Source organism: Colias croceus, chromosome 2 (genome assembly GCF_905220415.1).
Source record: "Colias croceus chromosome 2, ilColCroc2.1".
NCBI classification, from domain to species: Eukaryota; Metazoa; Arthropoda; class Insecta; order Lepidoptera; family Pieridae; genus Colias; species Colias croceus.
In genome coordinates, this window is record NC_059538.1 from 1,636,275 (window position 1) to 1,653,842 (window position 17,568).

The following is a 17,568-nucleotide window of genomic DNA, read 5'->3' on the forward strand; positions in this document are numbered from 1 at the left end:
AAGTCGATTTAAATAACAAGTTTAATTATCTATCTAAGAGCGATCAAAAAGTGTCAGTACAATCTATGAATACCTATAAATTGGCAAGACCATATTAGTCCTTAACTATTTATAGAAATGATTAAAATACCTAACTGCCCACACGACTATAATTTTTACTTTTTTGGTTATAATAATTAGATAGATACAATAGGTTACAACATTAACGGTTCTCTAATTATTATTAATACCTAAGTAAATAGGGTAACAATAATGTTTGGTTATCTTAATATTAAGAAATCCAGTCATACATTTTTATTTATAAAAATTTATCACAAGCATATAGGTAAGTACCTATATAGGACTAAACGCGTAATTCAACTCGAATTTAAATAGTCAGTATAGGGTATAAGTTCCCAAGTTAATTTGAATATCAAACTTGATCCATAAACTTCTTTACATTTGACACTTACACGCAAGCCAATTTAGTTTTTACAAAAAAACGAAATCACATGAATCAATAATTGATTATACCTACCCATACCATAAACAAGATGAAATTGAAATCCCGTGAACCATAAATATTAAAGTTGCTCATTTCGAAAAGCACAGATAAACGTAAGAAAAGAACATTTAAAACTCAATGTTTTAGGATTATGTATACAGGCGAACTTTGAAACAGGTAACAGGTTTTTGTTATAGATTGACCAAAAAAGTCAAGTTGATTTGCCAGTTTGCGGAATCGAGATGTTGGTTTATACTTACATATATCTTTTAATATCTACGAAATGATAGCTTGTTTTTGCAGTAATATTTTTTATCTGTTTTGATGTAAACGGAGCAAGAAACGGACTGTTAACGTAAACGATCTTTGAACAAATGTTACATACGACAAGTGTAGGTATGTAGATGGCAGAAATTGCATAAAGTTACGTAGAAGAACAGATAGAGACGGATCAACAAATATAACATTGCTAAAAATAACGCTGAAAATGTTTACGTTAGTTCAAAATCATATTTTCAGTTATGAATAAACGCTTTGCATAAACGTACCAAGCCAGAGGAGAAGAAATGTAATAATGATTAATTATAGGAAGATTTAAATTTTAGTAGGTAGGTACGATTTATGACAGGTTTTTTGGTAAATCCTTAGCCAGCTCCTGCCCGCAATAAAATTACGCTCTAGGTAGTGTAGAGTCGTGTAGATAACTGGATATTAAGTAGAAATTAAAGTGTTATTAATTCTTCAGCTCATTGCGTCCAGTACTTGCAGTGCGTGATACACGCGGTCTCTTCAATCGAAGTTATTGACGCGTAGTAAGTATAGGTAAACCAGAATCTGATGGCAATTAGGGAAATCAAAATTTTGAGTGTGCAACCCTAGGGAAAATGGACTGAACGATCTTGATACTGCCTATTTTTTATTTTGTCCTCAACATCATTAGTCACATTACATAAGTGAACAATACTGTACTTAATAATGAGATATCCACTTAATATTATGTAGGTACATACTTACATATTACTTTTATATACATATTACTTTTATCTATGTAATGTATTATTATTTACACATACCTATATTATCATTATGCCATGTAAAAATATGGATGTAATGATAATGCAGATCAAAACAAGATAATGCTAATATTTTTTTATAAAATAAATAAAAACTATGTTTATTTTCGTAAGTATTAACAGATACACACAATATAAAATTGACTTGGACAGCTTGGACTTGACGAATAGCCGTATTGGAAACTCCTGTAATAAGTTTTAATAAAATTATATTGTAATCAACAAACAATATTATAGCTACCTACTTATAATATTTTTAATTTTAAGTATCAAAACGGGTAAGTCCAATTTACCAATAAAATATTTTAAATTGAAAATTGTTATGTGTTTGACCCTTCTTCATCGAATGTTTTTCTATACACATTATAAACTACACCTGTTGCTTGTGATCGCAGCAGCTTTTTCGACATTTTCGAAGATTTTTAGACAAAATCCTAAAAATTATTAATAAATTCCAAAGAAGACAAATAATTTGACAACCAATTTGATAGTTGTCAAATAAAATTGCCATATGAAAATCTTTTATTTCATAATTATAAATATGCCATGAGATTCTGGTAGACCTATAGTCTGGTAGTATGCACGAAGTGTTGTCACTTAGTTTTTTTTACCGATTCGCGTGTGTTAATTGCCTTATACTTTTTATTCATCACGGCATTTGCATGCGTGAAGAATATGTTCGAAATGAAATAAAAGTTTAACATTTGGGTTGTGTTTTTTAACTTGAACTACAGGTAATAAAAATACATATTTCTTCAGTTTTACTTCAGTCTAACACACTAACGAACTACACAGATAAGATCCAGAAAAAAAAAATACATTATTATGTGTTCCGTTTGACGTCCGTAGTCCATTATGAGAGAGAGTACATCGCCTTTTTCCCCGTGAAGTCGCTAGATGGTGCTAGTTTTAAGCCCGTCACGTGGTACCGCCGCCAGCGCCGCGAGTGGTGGGGACAAAACTCACCACAGTTCCGGCAAGCCACCAGAAATATCCTCATTGTTGCGTCGTTTTTCAAACCGTACGCAAGTCGTTAGATTATAATTATGTTATTTTAAAATACTGTATTTTAAAATACATATATTCATAATTTAAATTTAAATAAATTTAAGTAACAATTTTAAACGAACTTTCGAGATTGAAGTAGAAAGTTCAGTTTTTTATTTTTAAATAGTTTTATAGTTTTATAAAAAGTCCGTTACGTTTCATAGTGAAATGAATATTGAATAGTGTTACCTGCGTTATCGTTATTTCAAACTAAGAACGAAATTCGGATTTATATGAAGTATAAATCTGCAACCACGAGCGTGGCATCGCGACCATAGGTCTATAGCGCAGGCCAAGGGCCTACCGAATCGTGTCGAGCGTCTTAACAGTGCGCTTTCTACGTGTTTCCGAGCTGAGTTCTACTTGTTCGGGGTCCAGCAACGACGAGGAACCGCCGCAGCGTGTATGGCGCCGCCAGCGCGCGCTCAGCCGCTCGTGTGCAGGTTTGAGATATTGTCTCAACACGGTGAGTCATGTTATTAATACATTATACGTGATTTACGATGATTTCAATACAAATCTTTCAACGTGAATGGTTATTACTGGATGTTACACGTTAGATAATCCATTTTCACAAATATCGGTTTTAAGATAGTATTAATTGCCGAAAGCAGATCCGAAACGTGTTTCGATCTTTTGATTTTATTCCTCCTTGAATCGTATTCGCTACGCGGACATTATAAATGTATGTGAATTGTGCCTTCCTTTTCCGAATTGAGGGTAAATATAAAAAAAAAAAAAAAAAAAAAACGATTTCTTATTATCGTTAGATTAGAAAATCCATCCGATACGAGTCGAATCAAGTAGAATGTAGTTGCCTATATCTTGTAAGCACAATAGAAATAGGTAAATTATTATTATCAATTTCTTACAAATATATTAATAATAATTTTTGCCTGACGTATTAAATTAGTCCGCGACTCTGTGCCTAATTACTGCTAAATTTAAATGCGATATCTATTCTCTATACAAATAAACTTAAGAATTAATAGAGATGCTTTGAAGGAGATTATTGATAAGTTTAAATTCATATAAAATTCCTCCCGCTGTGGAATGTATTTTTTTTAACTTACTAATCATGGCATACGCCTGGCATGGCATACGCTGCGTATGCAGATAGGCGGATTTGATAAGTTGGTTTAAAACTCGTCACAATCAGTTTTTACCAGTACATTCAATAACCGCTAAGATCGACTTTTTAAGTCGTTTCAAATCATTTCATCAATACAAAAGTTAGAATCAGGGGAAACACCAAAAGAATAAAAAGGGGGGGGGGGAGAGATTTTCAACAAACAAAGCTCAAATTAATCTCATCACCCTCGAATACCATGTAATTCGAAAACCAGCCATAGTTTTCACTTAGAGGTAATAATATTTATTTATTCTTTAACTCGGACATCATATTTTATGTCTTTGGAGATTCAAGCCACTATTGAACATCAGGGGTTCGTCAATCGAACACCACGACTCTATTGTTAATCACCCCTTTTTATAATTAAGAAAAGCAAGTTCTGCAAATACAGAGTAATTTTCAATTTCACACCCACTGTTAACTGTGACATGACATACTTTACTTAAAATTATAATTTTTGTATTTGCGAGGCTATCGACTACCCGTACGTATCGACGCCTCCTATATCCTTGTATCACTATTGAATACCATATCGATATTATAGATACATCATAAACGAAGGTCGATTACTTAAGATAACGTATCAGCCCTTCGGGCTAGCGTCAGCTCATAGAATGTTTGCGACAGTCACAAACTGGACTGCTCAAGAACCAAGGGACTGTGGCCTTTACTTGGTGATCTACGTGGGCAATGATTTACATTCACCAGAACAGCATGTATACCACATTGAAATTAAATGAAATTATTTATTTTGCAAGAAATGTAAAAAATTTACATATTATGTTATATTGTTTCATTGTTCAGCACAAATCGCCAATTGATTGGCTTGCAGAGACTTTGGAATTGCAATTCAACTCAATTCGAAATAAAGTTCGTCTCTAACCTACTTTGGAATATCAATCCGATAGAATCTATTCTGACACCCGAGCGTTTAAGATTTTCTACGAATGGTTTGGAGCACGGAAGCAAGTTGGAAAATGGAAATGGTAAATTGAAAGTGTCAGTGCCTAAAAACAGGCTTAATAGCAGGCAGTTGGTCCCTCAAGCAGGCACACCACCTCTTAGGGTTTCTCAACTTTGCAACCTTCATCACCCTCCGGGGAAGGATGCACTGCCGCATGCTATAGCGCCAAGGGAACGCCTCTCGGGGCTTATTACCTTTGCAACCTTCATCACCCTCCGGGGAAGGATGCACTGGCGCACGCTGCAGCGCTACAGAAACGCCTCACAGGCTTAGCACTTTTGCAACCTCTATCACCCTCCGGGTAAGGATGCACTGGAGCACGCCGCAGCGCTACACGAACGCCCCACGGGCTTATTATTTTTGCAACCTCCATTACCCTCCGGGGATGGATGCAGTGGCGCACGCTGCAGCGGTACAGGACCGCCTCTCAGGCTTTTCATTTTGAAACCTTCATCACCCTCCGGGGTAGGATGCACTTACGCACGCTGTAGCGCCACAGGAACGCCTATCAAGGTTTGTCATCGTTGCAAATTTTATCATCCTCCGGGGAAGGATGTACTGACACACGCCACAGCGCTACAGGAACGCCTCTTAGGGCTAATCAACTTTGAAACCTTTGTCTCCCTCCGGGGAAGAATGAACTGCCGCACTTGTTAAAGATCTAGTTCAAAAACATCTTTTAAAAGCAAGTAAGTGTAAAAACAAGTATATCTACCAGCCGTATCCAATTCACATGAAAGTCAAAGCATTGAATGAAAGGACCTTGGACCCAGTGTCAAAAAAGTTGGTATGGAAATTGAAATGTTTGCAGTAATAGCTTTCCTAACCTTGACAGTCGAGGTAGTAAGAAAAAATTTCATTCAAAGGCAGAACGAGATCTCTTTGACAAGAGTTATTAGTTTGAACGTTTGAACACTTCACAAGCTGTACAGCTAGGAAGCCGAATCCTCGCGCAATCGCGCCGGCTCCTAATGCAACGTGCTCGAACAGTCGACACAAACATTTCCATTCAGAGGGGAATTCTACAAATAAATTTTAATCACAGCTCAAACAGCTTACGTCATCTCAAGTAAGACAGACTTAAACTTAAACAACCGGCTCTATTGCCTCGAGTTCATTATAATACTACCCAAGTGGAAGAACCAGTCTTTGCACCCAGACCTCAAGAGCCGTGCTAGTATCAGGATAAGTCTTCTCAATCGTTCACTGACAAACACGCACAGGTTCAGCACCAACTCATATACAGAACCTACAGCTGAAAGTCTGGCTCATTTTGGATAGATCAATCTGTTGTACACCTTGATGGACAGCTTAAAAAAATAGAAACATACATAGACTGCTGGTAACTACTGACCAGGCTATAAAAGGATGCTAAATGCTTAGCTAAATTATGTATAACTGACGGTTTAGTACACTATTCTTATACATAAAATCAGTCAGTTTGTATTAAAATAAAATTATATTAAAATTTCATCTGATCATTTAAGCAAACATTACCTCTGGGTATTTCCTTAGCTAGAACAAATCTTTCAAAATTACAAATCCGGAAGGCAAGGAAGATTATTCAAAAACTCTTATCGAAATAATTTTAAAATAAATCAGCATAATAATTATTTATCTATGTGATTAATAAAATAAACAAAAAATTGTTTGCATTTATTAACGCGCAGCTATGTGATTACTGTTATTAGCTTTTGGATGTGTTCTCTATTTATTCCTGTTTACATTACAATTCAAAACAATGGGTCGATAGTGAAGACGCGTTTTAACCTCGCATTCCGCATTGGGCTCCAAAACATATTCTTCCACATACTAGCAATTATTATGTAAATATAAATCCAGTTCCAAGGCACATAAGAACGTTTCTTTGCATTTCCAATCCATAAGAGGTTCTCTGACTAATTTGTTTATTACTACACAGCATCCGGTGAGACCAGCTACAGCGGCTATCATAGGTGGCAGGGTAAAGCGAGCTGTTTTCGAGTCGAGGTCGAAATCTGGGTGATGTTACATAGTTATAGTAGCATCATCAATCTATTTGGAAAAATATCTAGTTAATGACATTCTTGCAAAAGTAAACTAGAGAGATGTTTATAAACATTATTATTTAGTATTTACATACAAATTTTTAAAGAATATAATAAATTCGATCACAAGGTGGGATTCGAACCCCCGTGTTTCCGCCACATGGTGGAATTATTATTATATTATTGTCGTAGTGTTTATAATGCTAATCAAAATAGAAGTCTTTAGTAATCACAATCGAGATTTTTCAGCCTACTCAGGTTGAAAGGCATATACTGATTAAAATATTGACAAGATATAGGTACTTGTAGTATATTTATGGATGTATTATGTACCATGTATAAGGTATTGAGACAAATTTTCAATAATTATCAAAGTCATGATTTTATACATTAAGTATATACTTTGTTTATAGGATATTTATAACCTTTTTGGGGCATTACTCTATCACATTGTTGCGTTTTATTTATCAAGCCACCAGGAGATAACAAACAACTCTCTCATAATGGACTACGGACGTCAAACGGAACACATAATATAGAAATTTTACCTGAAAATAAAATTTGTATTATGTTTCCTAAGACGTCCGTAGTCCAGATAAGGTCTTCCTGGTGTTATTCTTGCACCAGTGCTACCGTATCATTTATGAGACGAACAATGAGGATATTTCTGGTGGCTTGCCGGAACTGTGGTGAGTTTTGTCCCCACCACTCGCGGCGCTGGCGGCGGTACCACGTGACGGGCTTAAAACTAGCACCATCTAGCGACTTCACGGGGAAAAAGGCGATGTACTCTCTCTCATAATGGACTACGGACGTCTTAGGAAACATAATACAAATTTTATTTTCAGGTAAAATTTCTATATTGTACATTAATGTAGTTTAGTTAGTGCAGTAGTCAGTTATAGGTACCAATTAAAATTATCCAAATTTTTTATTTGATACCACAAACCTATTCAACAGTATTCTTGGAAGAGATTGAAAGCAGTCCTGACTATATTAGGATCAAATTACACATCCCACGAACTAAACTGACGACGAGAATATTACTGTAATGTAGGTACTATAAAAAAATAATGAAACATGACATAGGTTAATAAGTAAAAATAATACATGATAAGTTAATTATAGAACAACATTTTGGAAAACTAAAAACATAGGTAGAATTTTGTTTTTAAGAGATTAACTATAATTGCCCCATACATTTTTACAAATAATTTTTCTTATCTGTGGTATTAAAAAAAAAAAAAGAAATAAACTTGAACTCAATTCGCACAAGCGTTCAAACGCGTTTGAAGCACTGAATGCGTCGATATTATCTAATCTAGCTTAGACCTAGAAACGGGTAAAACCTGATATTCTTCCGTGTTGCCTGTTGCTAAACGCAGACGTCCTGTGGGCTAACAATGATAACTTAAGTATTTCACACGAAGCTGTGATTGCGAACGATTGCCTTTGGGTTGGTATTACATAGTTGAATGCTGTATGGTTATTAGTGATGTAAGGTAAAAGGATAATGTGAGATAAAGATTTAAGTGACATGACGAAGAGCTAAATAGATAGATACCTAGTTAATCCTTTTTGAATTCTTCTGAACCAAGACAAACCACTACCACAAGCAAACGCTAATAAAAATTATAAAAAAATGAAAAAGTAAAGATAACATATTGTGTTTCTTTTTACGTAACATTAATTATGTCTTCTTATTCACGCAATATACACTAAGCGATTTGACAAATTTTTAGATTTTGGTACGCAAATAATGGATGACTGGAATACGTATAACAAACCTAATATCAGCTAAGTGTAAAGAGTATAGTCGTATAGATAAGTCTATCCACGCGAGAGAACAACAGCTATTATCGCGAGAAATCCGTTACTTACCACTAACTATTACAATTTACAATGTCTTTAAATTAGTATCTAGGTACTATGATCTGTACATATTATTTACATACACTTTTATAATCAAAGTTACAGCTATTCACGGCCGGTGACACTGTGACCTTAATATCCATTATCCAATGATGATCTTCGGGAATTGCAACTCGATACAAAATCGATATCCGCGAATCGATATCACATGCAACAAGATCAGCATCGATTACACATATCGATTTTCTTAAAGAAATGCTCGAGATGAAAGTCAGTTAAAGAAGCGTAACAATGATGTAGAGATTTTCTATTGTTGATTTTATGTCATGAGAGTTTTGGTCATAAAATTAAAACTCCGCTTTCGCTTTTGTTTTAGTTGATTATGTTACGAATGGTTATGAAATGTTGTGGTGCATTATTGTAATGAGGGCTTATCGGCTCTCTTTTAGGAATTGTGTAATAGATTTTTACAGTAGAAGTTGGATTATGAAAATATACTTGTTTACATTTGATTATGACGACGCGGTTGGCGCAGTGGTAAAGTAACTAGATAACTGCCTACTGAGCCGACGGTCCCGGGTTCGATCCCCGGTCAGGGCAAATATTTGTGTGATGAACTCAATTATTTGTTCTTGGGTCTGGGTGTTATTATCTATATATGTATTTATTAAATATTATATTTATCGTCGCCTAGTACCCACAACACAAGCCTTAATTGAGCTTACTGTGGGACTAGGTCGATTTGTGTAATAATGTCCTATAATATTTATTTACTAGCTTTCCGCCTGCGGCCTCGCCCACGTTTTCAAAGAAAAACCCGCATAGTTCCCTTTCCCGTGGAATTTCCGGGATAAAACCTAGCCTATATTACTCGTGGATAATGTAGCTTTCGAATGGTGAAAGAATTTTTAAAATCGGTCCAGTAGTTTATGAGCCTATTCATTACAATCAAACAAACAAACAAACAAAGTTTTCCTCTTTATAATATTAGTGTAGATATCAATGTGAGAAGTGACAACCCTTTGCCGAGCGAGTTTAGATACCGTGCGCTCTTAAACGCCGGCAGTTGGCGTACTTCTCTCTTTATACTATGTAAAAAAGGTTGCATAGCATGCCATCTTATTTTACTTTTATCGTTTCCGTTGCGATGAGTTTCCAATAAAATCCCGAATTATGGAATTATAATTTATGGACAACTTTCTATTACACATATTTTCAAAGACTGTTGTTCAATATATGCATAAGTTGTCATTTAATTTGTTTAGGGGATCTTATTTCGAATATCAAAATCTCAAATTACATACTTCTCAATAATATATCGACATCTCTAGATAGATAGACTCTAGTAAGAAATATGGGATATATTTTATTTCATTCCCATTTTTTCGTTTATATTGAATATCCTATATACATCCAATCATATTAATTACATATTCAGTTCAAAGAGTACGGTTTTTTTATTCAGAATTATTTTCAACTAGCTTCCGCCCGCGACTCCGTCCGCGCGGAAAAATTAAGATTTACTTTTTTTCTACGTATTTTTCCGGGATAAAAAGTATCCTATTTTATGCCCAGTATAATAAGGTATAATTATACCAAGTTTCATCGAAATCGAACCGTTAGTTTTCGCGTGATGCCTGAACATACAGACAGACAGACAGACAGACAGACAGACAAAAATTTTTTTAATCGCATATTTGGGTTTGGTATCGATCCAGTAACACCCCCTGCTATTTATTTTTTTAATATTTTCAATGTACAGAATTGACCCTTCTACAGATTTATTATATATGTATATAGATTTATTTATTTATTATAGGTATACTAGTTTTACATGTGAGCTTAACTCGCGTGAAATTCACTTTTTTGTGATAATCGTGATCGCCGCTCATACAGATTTGTAGCCTTTATTATTTAAACGCTAATTATCATTTTATGTGACACATCAATCAATATTCATCACACCTTCTACTTAGTCATAGGTATACCACAAGAATAAAGTTCACAGAACACGGAAATTAATTAAATGAATACTATCTGTGCAATATCCTATTACTCATTAATTATAATTATTGATATTAAAACTCTTATTAACATTTAAATTATAAATACTACTAATATTATAAATGCGAAAGTTTGTGAGAATATTAGATGTATGTGCATATAAGTTTGTTACTCTTGCACGCAAATACTACTGATTACTGAACCGATTACAATTAAATTTAGCACATATGAGGATAACTTGGATAGGTTTTATTCCGAAAATCGCACGGGAACGGGAACTATGCAGGTTTTTCTTTGAAAATGCGGGCGAAGCCATAGGCGGAAAGCTAGTACATACTTATAAATTTAAAACTAACTGTCTTAAGATTGAGCACCTATTTTTCCATAAAAATAAAATATATAAAAAAAACTATAAGAATTGAAAAACTTCCTTTTTTGGTACATCGGTTAAGAAAGCGCTTAGATACAGTATTGGTGAAAGAAAATGTAGCGTAAGCAGCGTAGAACTGAAAAAGTTTGACATCTAAAATACACCAACTCGCACTTGGCCAGTGTGGCGGATTTATTATGGTACCTAACAAATCTGATATATACAAAATACTGTCGAAGATCTGATACATACAAGATAAAGTAGTTTCCTAAAATTTTCAAACAATAGCTAGCAGTTTTATTATATAAGCACAAGTAAGGTTATCAGATGGTTATAAGCTTATTTTTTAAATTTTCAATAAAAAATACGAATATAATAATGTGGGCCAGCAATAAAGTGAAACAATAAAAAATAACCTTATTCGATGCGTTACCTTGTGTCAAGTTATGCCTTTCTAAATGCTTTTCAACTAAAAAAGGTAAGACGTTTGTTATCACAATTCTAAATCTGATTTACAACACACGACACGTGGCATTAATCGTTGCAAAACGATGTACCTATTTAGAAAATTAATAGAAGATGAGATCCTTCTTTTAAAACTGTATTTATATGTGTTATGTTATGACTCCACGTCTTTCATCAATAATATTTAATTGATGAAAGACGTGGAGTAATTGATGAAAGAGAAAAATGCTGAAAACAAAAAAGACTTTTGTTTTCAGTATTTTTGAAGTGAAATTTCTTTAGATGCGTTGAGAGTAAAATATCAAGGTCGCGTCATGGCAATCCCATCACGTCCGCCATCGCCACGTTCCGCCATCCCCGTTCTTCCATCGATCGTCGAGGCGCACAGATTCTAGGCATCGCCATATGGTGGACGTTCCATGTACCCGGACTAAGCGGTTCGGTTCCACATTCTTTATCCGAACCGCGAGGGACTGGAACATGCTTCCTGAGTCTGTGTTCCCCGACGAGTACAATATGGGGGTCTTCAAGCGTAGAGTGAACAGGTACCTTCTAGGGAAGCGCGTTCCATCTTAGACCGCATCTCAGCTTAACATCAGGCGAGATTGTGGTCAAGCGCTTCCCTATTACCAATAAAAAAAAAAAAAAAAAAAAAAAAAAAAAACGTCATAGAGTAAGATTTTGGTATCTTTGTATCTTGCCAAAGAAGTTTAATTTCTGACACGTGCTCGGCATACACGCACTTTTTAATTTTGTTTCCACGAGATAAACTAAGTACTTCTATACGAATTAATCTATGTATTCATGTAATAAGTAACAGAAATTTCGGTGACTTGTTTTATTTTGCTGAAATAAAGACTTTATGTGATTTTCTTAATTAAGTATACGATTAATGAATCGTGTCGTATAGTATAAAAGTCGAATAACAGTAAGATCACGACAACGGAACGGTACGGCACGATCGTGCTCGAATTACCTGCATAAGTACATACCCGTAAAATATTAAGACTAGTGTATACACTTGTCGAAATCTGTTTAGTTGCATTGATTAACCAAATGTTGTATAGGAAGTTTGTGTACGGTATTCACCGTGAATTTAAAATAACTATTACAAGTATTGATCTATGCCTAATATATTATGATCATAATAGTAGGCAGTCAGTCAGTCAGTCACATTTTTTTAAAGTGAAACTTTTATTACATCGTCTCAAACTTTTTGGTCTGTGTAGCGCATGTCGCGTGACGCACGATACGTACGATAATTATTTTACAAATACGATAATTTTTAGTTAAATGTCTATAGTGTGAAAAAAAGTTTCACTTTTACCGTGGTTTCATAAAACCACACAACATTTTTTTCCATTCATATTATGTTCACTGAAGTCAGGGTGTCAATGTGGTCTCCACTGAAAGTCAGTGGATAATATACCTAATCTAAGTTCCGTAAATGTCCTTAGATTCTCAAATCAGTGGATATTAGGTACTTTGTAATGTAAGTATAGTTATTTTTAATTATTTTATTGTTATAATAACTGTAAAATAAATGTACTGTCTTTCTTTTAATCAGAAATCTTTATAAGAGTTTTTTATTCAATACAAAATATAAAATCTACCTCTTCATAAAACAGATTTTATGTTTTACAGTTTGATAGAGAATGTGATAGAGGCATAATGTGGTTTGGAGATTTATGATAAAATTACTCTCACTTCAAAATTATCTCACGATCTTACCTTAGTGACCTGATGAGCATTTCAATTTAGATTTCTTTATTTCAATAGATATGTTAGTGCAAACACATTTAACTTCAAGTTTTGGACAAAAAAAAATTGAATATTGTTTTTTTAAAAAATTGGCTGGAATATCCCGTTCTACAATTATAATTAGATATAATCTAGTACTATAGTCCGAAATTGCGTAAATAAAAATACTATTTTTCGATAAACATTTTCCCAGACTGGCAGAACCACGTCACGTCGGTGTAATAATACTCAAGGAATGTTGGTTTCTATAGTGCCTAAGTATTAAAACCTAATAATTATTATAAAAACTAAATGCTTTTACACTACAAAATATAAAACAAATAACTCATAAAGGAAGTAACAGTAATAATATAAACAGTATGTAATTACACATAAGTATACTTTGAAGGACATACAAGTAAGAATTTTTCTAGAAAAAATTATTTACGAACAGAGTTTTATGTAAAAATGTTTTTGAATTTAGCTTTATCTGTGGGTTTTTTGTAGATCTGTGGTGAGTTAATAATATGTTTCGTCATATTCTTGAAGAATAAGGATGATGAATTTTCATTTTTCTAAGAAGCCAACCAAAAAATACGCATGCTACTTAGTTAGTAGTCTTCGGGATGCAACAAATAAAAAGCATCTCGCAACTTTCAATTTTAAAACCCATCACATTCTAAAAAGAACTTTGAATTATGTTATTGAAGCTCAATTTCGCTCGCCAATAGTTTAGGAACCGGCTGCCAAATGTCGAAGGAGTCACATTGACAGGACCTTGGTCAGCGGGGCTTCGAAAAAAGTACGTTTGAAATTTTTGACAGATTATTTAAGAATGAATTTAGAAGGCCAATGGCGGGAAACGCGGGAAATGAGATTCTATCTAACCTCAATTATTGTAACAATAAAAAATAAATAAACAAAAACAAGTGAGCAGTGTTTTGATTAAAAAAATTTAAAGGTTAATTTATTTAAAGAATATATTTAACCAATTAATGTGTTTCGATTTTATTTTGTTTAAAGGTTGTACTTAATTTTTATTTTTATTGTTTCAGATAACGAACGTCTTTATGCAGCCATAAAAGATTACTGTATCTATGGAAGACAACATAGCTATAACGAGGTAAATAAGTTATATTAAATTTTGTATGTATCTATTCCCTGTAAGCTGATTAAATGATAGCAAGTTTCTGTTCCGTTTAAAAAATGGCAAGGAAGAAAATATTTAGATAAAAAAACAAGGTTAAACATAGATGTTGAAATTTCCAACACGTAGAACGGTAGAAGTATAAGTTTATAAATTTAATCGACTGTGGGATCTCTATTTCGAGTACAAAAGTAGGTAGTTCCTTTTTTTCGTTGAGTGATAAAAACGAGTATTCAAAATATACATATACATGCAGATACTGCCTCGATACAAATAGTCCTAGTTGTAATAATGTAAACAGTAAGAACTTGTTACTTATAAAATAAAGCGTAAAAAATTGCCAGTGCACTAAAATAGACTATCGCAATTTATTGCGTCCTCTCCATTCGAACATTGCTCAATATTTTATACTCCTGTATCGCCTATCTTTGTTACATTTAACGCCCACTTGTATCAATTAAAACACGACAATAATTCACGCACAACACGCTTCGAACCAATAAAATTATAAAACTCCTGGATATCAAATTCATCTTTGCAAAAAACGAAAGTTTCAACCCTTATTTCAATGCACGCAAGAACGTCATTGATACAATCTTCGAGAGAAAGATCACAGAATAAAAATAATATAGGGCACAGATAATGTAGAGCGATGTTGCCTGTCTATGCCCGCCAATTTATTGCATGCGGCGGGCATTTTTAATCTGCTATCTCAAATTTTGTTCTTTGCCGTTCTGAGTATGGAATTTTTCTTAACGCCGCAGTCATCTTCATTATAATTTTTATTAAAATAAGTCAAGAAAAAGTAATAATAGCTGGTAATTCGTTTCTACCCTTGTGTTTATTATAGTTTTTTAAACGACATTTTAATGCTTGTAGCTATGTCATCAAGCGGCTCAAATAGACATTAGTTTTTGTTGTGGTATCATTTTATCCGTGTTTTATACGGTGTTAATGTTCAAATGTTTCCTCTAATACATACCTTGTAGATGTATGCACATTTTTCCTTCTTTAGTGGGAAATTTTCCTCCTTCTTTTATCTTTTAACTGGTAATGAAGATGGTAGTAATATTTTGCTACGACTAAAGGCATAATACTGATTGGCCTTAGTTACGAATTAAATTTGTGAATTTTAAATCTTCTCAAGCGCAAATTAATCCCTTAATTTTTTATCGTATTTAATCGCGTTCGCTGTAGGTAAAGAGGTGCAACGTTTAGAGGCGTTAAAAAGAATACGATTAAAATCGTTTGGAAATTATAACTTTTAAAGCACACACGTTTTTTTTCCAATTTATGTATTGTCTTTAAAATGTCTTTTAGCTCTACTTTCATTATAATGGAGGATTTAACTTATTATTCTTCCTTTTAGAACTTTCTGATATTTAAGTACACAATTAGTTCTTATATATTATATAGTACACGATATTTTATTTGTATTCAAAAATAAAGCGCGAAATTTTAAAATGTATACACTTACATTAACATCTTGGGTGGTAAATTATACTTGTTTACACAAAAACGCGTTGACGTACATTCTTGCTTAAAACCATCCAATTACCACGCTCACTCAAATTGCATAATGCGGTCCCGTATTTTCGCTTCCAAAATATATGATGATTTCAATATACGTATGTCACAGGGTGAAATATACCCTGTAATATATCTTGAGTATACCTACATAATTGTATGGTAGAGGAATTGTGTTTTGTACAGGTAAATATTTTTGATTGCAATGCTAAGATATTTTCTACTTATAATGTAGTTAAGTTTTATGATTTATTTATTTATTTTATTTATACACTTTATTGTACAATACCAGTAATAAAAAAAAATGATGTTTATTGCAAACTTTTTCATGCTTATGTGGGTGAGTTTACAAATAAACTTATGTATTGTATTGTATCAAAGGTAACAAAGGTAACGCCAGATTAAAAGCAGCATATAAAAATAATTTTCAAGTAATGACCAAAATAAATATTGAACTTTCTCGTTATCATTCTGGATGGAACACCTATGTTATTTTTCTAAGTACGGGGAGGATATAAAAAGCAAACTTTTAATTGTCTTTTTAATTACTTCTTAAAACGTTACGGAACCCTAAAACATAATAACAGTACCTGTGGTTGTGACAGTAATGCTCTGACAGCCGTGAATTGTTCATATAATTACGGCCAGAGGAGTCACGAAGGCTGTGCTTGTGTAATACTTGTAAGGGCGTCTTGTTTGTTAATAGTGGTCATTATTTGTACGAAATTTAGATTAGGTATTATTGTAAGAAAGTATGGCAAGTAGGTAAGTAAAGATACAAGAGCAAAAAATGTACGTGTCTTATGAACAATTTTCAACTACTCATTTTATAGATTAGTTGTAATAATCATAAAAAGGTAACAATTATTTAATTAATATCGTAAATTTAAAAAAGGGGCTACAATACCCCTTATTCCTTTGTGACAATTCTACTCTCTCTAGCTCTACATCAAAAATCGAACTATTTACCTACACTTAAATAAGAGTCAAAGAAACATACACATCGCAGTCGGTTAATTTTTTTACCAGCTAACTCTAGATCAAACGAATAAACCCGGGAACAGGTTCATATCTTTCAAGTGCTAACTTAATTAGGAGTGTAGTTCATTGATCGTGTTTGTTATGTCTGAATTAGTGTTAGTGTGTGTGTTAGTGTATAGTGTGTGTATGTGTGTATATAGAGGAAATGGTCATAAAAGTGTTGTTTTATTGTGTTGATGTAATATGTTTATCTTGGTGTGATCAACAATTTCATAGAGATTTATTATTTATCTCCAGATTTACAAACTTTGACCTAGGAATTTCGTAATTATGAACTGATTTTTTTAATATTCTTACATGATACATGTTTATCTCGATAGTTTATACGTAAACAGGAAAGTGTATACTTACTTGTACAAGTCTCTGCCCACGACTTCAACATTCGCGATAAGTAAAATAATATCTCATTTTCCATCACCTATCTCGCTTCCTTTCGTTTACTTTTTTCAACAGTTCCTATAATATAACTAATAATAATCTATCGTACAAAGAGCCAGACATTTTATGCTATTTTTCCTCCTTGTAAGGATGTTTAGGATTTCCAATAATTCATAGAAATTAAGATACCGACACTAAATTCTAAATCGAACCCTATCCAGCTTAATTTAAAGGTGAAAATTATTCTTCCTGTTTCAAACGACCAAATGTATTTGATAAAGGTTAGTTCTCCTATTT

The 17,568-nt window shown here is 33.4% G+C and overlaps 1 protein-coding gene across 1 annotated transcript in view; it reads left to right on the forward strand.

Annotated features, from left to right (window-relative positions):
* The window catches only part of LOC123705268, an 80,895-nt gene that overhangs the window by 26,094 nt on the left and 37,233 nt on the right, over positions 1 to 17,568 (forward strand). The window contains exon 2 of the mRNA XM_045653980.1: positions 14,234 to 14,301. The gene's annotated coding sequence lies outside the window, so the exon portion shown is untranslated. The remainder of the gene's footprint in view (positions 1 to 14,233; positions 14,302 to 17,568) is intronic.